At 47.6% G+C, this 4,181-nt stretch overlaps 1 pseudogene; it reads left to right on the top strand.

Annotated features, from left to right (window-relative positions):
- The first annotated feature begins 3,037 nt into the window (after positions 1-3,037).
- On the top strand, positions 3,038-3,813 carry LOC105725300 (eukaryotic translation initiation factor 3 subunit K-like; annotated as a pseudogene).
- The last annotated feature ends 368 nt before the right edge of the window (positions 3,814-4,181 follow it).

Here is a 4,181-nt window from a genome sequence, read left to right as displayed (position 1 = left end):
CAGTCCATTCACTTGTATTAGTACATGTGTTGAAACGTGTTCTCATTGATGAAAAATAAATTTGATTTTAAGATTGAGGGAAAACTTAATAAATAAATAAATAAATTCCAGTGCAGGGTTTTCACACAAAGCATAATGTAGCCTCTGTAAGATGATAACAGACAAAGTCGTTAGCTAAAAGTGCTCTGCATAAAATGGGGGCTGAGGAGGCAAGAGAAATCAGTAGCTGAGATTCTACACAGAAAACATCTGTTAAGACTGAGAGACCAGGCCTTGCTGCTTACAGTGGCATCTCCTGGGAGCTTGTGAGCCAATGCAGAGATTCAGCTCACCCCTGAGCTGTTGAATCAAAACCTTCATTCAACGATGTCCCCAGGTGATTCACGTCCACATTAGTTTGATGAGCACAGGCCGGATGACAGAGAAGGGGGGAGGAGGGAGCGTGTGTAGAGCATCATTGACATATAACTCCATCTAAGAAAAAAAATCCATGTTATGTTTCAAAAGGCAACTTGCCAGTGGAACCAGATGTTTTGCCTCGATAAATAAAGACTGCATCCAACCAGATAAAGACATAACCAAACATACTCTTCCACTGTCAACCCTCACCAGAGGACTCTGTGGCTACTAAAAGAGCAGGATTTCAGCAGATTAAAACAGCCCTCCTTTTTTTTTTTTTGAGGCGGAGTCTCGCCCTGTTGCCCAGGCTGGAGTGCAATGGCTCGATCTTAGCTCACTGCAACCTCCACCTCCCAGGTTCAAACAATTCTCCTGCCTCAGCCTCCCAAGTAGCTGGGATTACAGGTGCCCGCTACCATGCCCAGATAATTTTTGTATTTTTAGTAGAGACGGGGTTTCATCATGTTGGCCAGGGTGGTCTTGAACTCCTGACCTCATGATCTGCCTGCCTTGGCCTCCCAAAGTGCTGGGATTACAGGCGTGAGCCACCGCGCCCGAGTCTAAAACAGTCGTCTTAATGGACATGGTCTTGCTGTCACTCCTGATCAGTACCCAGCATCTGCCACTGAATGTTCTACCCACCTCAGACTCTTCCTTGAAAGACTGGTGGGTCTCCGGGGCCACACAAGGATATTCTTTTTGTTACATTGCTCTCCTTGGACTGGTTCATTAGCCCGTACCTATCCCCTTCTTTTTAAACAATTTGGCCAGACGCAGTGGCTCACACCTGTAATCCCACCACTTTGGGAGGCCCAGGTGGGTGGATCACCTGAGGGCAGGAGTTCAAGGCCAGCCTAGCCAATATGGTGAAAACCCGTCCCTACCAAAAATACAAAAATTAGCTGGGTGTGGTGGCGGGTGCCTGTAATCCCAGCTACTCAGGAGGCTGAGGCAGTAGAATCACTTGAACCCAGGAGGCGGAGGTTGCGGTGAGGCAAGATTGCATCATTGCACTCCAGCCTGGGCAACAAGAGCGAAATGCCATCTCAAAAAATATATATATAAACATTTTTAAAAATTTTTGTAGAAATGAGATCTCATTATGTTTCCCAGGATGGTCTCCAGCGTTTGGATTCAAGTGATCCTCCTACCTTGGCGTCCCAAAGTGCTGGGACTTCAGGTATGAGCCATCATACCCAGTCCCATCCCCTTTCTCTTGATATTAAATGTTACTTTGTTGTGGAATGTTTACTCCGTAACATTTTTCTATGAAGTATACTATTATGTTCCATTTACAACGTTGACTGACTTGTGGAGTGGCTTGAGCCTGTGTGCCTCCAGCTCTGAATACCGAGAATTGCCTCCCTGGGAACTCATGTAGCTTGTGGCTTTTATGATTGAAATACCATCAATAAAGTCTGACGTCATGGAAAACCATAAACATGGGTGGACCTGGTTATCTCTGACCTTGTACCACTTACAAGAGGGTGAGTGGGACCCCTCAGAGAAGAAGGAGGCTGGAGGGTCTGACAGAAGCATTGGCAGCCCCGAAAACCCATAGTCTGCACAGGTCATACCTGCACTCAGAATACGTTTAGGAGCACCCCACCTGTCCACCCTCATTCCTACAGGCTGAGAAAAGCCATAGGGAGCTGAGCAGGGGTCTCCCTCACCACACTCTGACATCAAATGACACCAACTGGTGTCAATTCAGTTCTGGCACCATCAGCCTGGAGATAGCACAGACCCCACAAGTTAAGATTTCTGCTGCACAAGACTGCTGCCCCACTTCAGATGCCAGTCACAAGTCCCAGACCTGTACCTCTGACTGCCCATAAATCGGGGGTTCTTGCAACCTCTCCTTCAGTTTGATAATTTGCTGCTCAGACTCAGAACTTGGAAACATTTGTTGTTTATTTACTGATTTCTTATAAAGGCTACAGCTCAGGAACAGCCAGATGGAAAAGCAGCATGGGGCAAAGGATGTAGGAAGAGACTGGAGCTTCCATGTCCTCTTTGGGTAACCAGTTCCCAGCACCCACATGTTCACCAACCCAGAAGCTCTCTGAACTCCGTCGTTTAGGGAGGTTTCATTAGGAGGTTTGATTATGTAGGTATAATTGATAATCATTGGCAATCGGTGATCAACTCAAACACCAGCTCCTTTCCCTCTAATCTTGCCTTGGTTTTCTGGCCACCAGCCCCCATCCTGAAGCTAGCTGGGACCCCAGGCATTAGTCATCTCTTTAGCATACAGACACTCCTATCCCTCAGGACACTCCAAGGGTTTTAGGAGCTGTGTGCCAGGAACTGGGGCCAAAGACCAAATATTCATCTTTTTATTATATCAGAGGTCACTCCATGGTCTTTGACCATGGATACCTTATTGTGAAGGATCACAGAAGTCAAAAGAGACGGACACGTTACCAGAATCCCCTTGAGTCAAAATAATTCATCCAGTCTATCATACTGTATGAAAGGATCTTCCAGGGAGCGAATGCGCACGCGCCAATTGCGACTGCGAGGAAGTCTCATTGCTGCCGGAAAGTGTGGCGGCGGCTGCGAGAGCCTTTCCCTTCACTGCCCCCAAGGAGCTGGAACGACAACGACGTCGTTTCCATTTCCACAGCCTCTTCCTTTTCCCGTCCTCGAGGACGCCGTGCCAAGCCGGCGTTAGCCTCCAGCCCTGGTTGTGGAAGGCGACAGTAGTCATGGCGATGTTTGAGCAGATGAGAGCCAACGTGGGCAAATTGCTCAAGGGTATCGACAGGTACAATCCTGAGAACCTGGCCACCCTGGAGCGCTATGTGGAGACGCAGGCCAAGGAAAATGCCTATGATCTGGAAGCCAACCTGGCTGTCCTGAAACTGTACCAGTTCAACCCAGCCTTCTTTCAGACCACAGTCACCGCCCAGATCCTGCTGAAGGCCCTCACCAATCTGCCACACACGGACTTCACCCTGTGCAACTGCATGATTGACTAGGCACATCAAGAAGAACGGCCAATCCGGCAGATTTTGTACCTCGGGAACCTACTGGAGACCTGCCACTTCAAGACCTTCTGACAAGCCCTGGATGAAAACATGGACCTCTTGAAAGGTATAACTGGCTTTGAAGACTCTGTCCGAAAGTTCATCTGCCATGTCGTGGGTATCACTTACCAGCATATCGACCGTTGGCTGCTGGCCGAGATGCTCGGGGATCTATCGGACAGCCAGCTAAAGGTGTGGATGAGCAAATATGGCTGGAGCGCCGACCAGTCGGGGCAGATCTTCGTCTGTAGCCAGGAAGAGAGCATTAAACCCGAAAACATCGTGGAGAAGATTGACTTCGACAGTGTGTCCAGCATCATTGCCTCCTCCCAGTAACCGCAGGTGTTTAATAATGATGTGTTGACTCAGCAAAAGAAAAAAAAAAAAAGTATCTTCCAGGTTTACAGGCTGCCGTTCCATCTTGTCAGCTTCTGGAAACAGGTGTGGTCTTTGCAAATATTGCTTTGCCCTTTCAGGCCTCTGAGCTAAGAGACATTATCATCTCTTGCTCTGAGCCATTTTCAAAATATTAATATGACATTGAGTTTCCCTTGTTACATAACCTATTTATTCATTTCTTTACTTTTATCTACTATTCCTCCTCCTTTTCATTTATACCCAAACTTTTCCACCCTGGATGGAAGGGGCATTCGGTTTGGCCATTGTGTTAGTCCAGATTGCAGGTAGCAGTATAATCTAGCAAGAGCCTTCTCGATCCACTCCCATTCAGAGAGGGTAAGGTTACACAGG

This window comes from Aotus nancymaae, unplaced genomic scaffold (genome assembly GCF_030222135.1).
Source record: "Aotus nancymaae isolate 86718 unplaced genomic scaffold, 86718_ANA_hifiasm-v0.15.2.pri h1tg000041l, whole genome shotgun sequence".
NCBI lineage: Eukaryota > Metazoa > Chordata > Mammalia > Primates > Aotidae > Aotus > Aotus nancymaae.
This window is presented reverse-complemented; position numbering and strand designations above follow the sequence as displayed.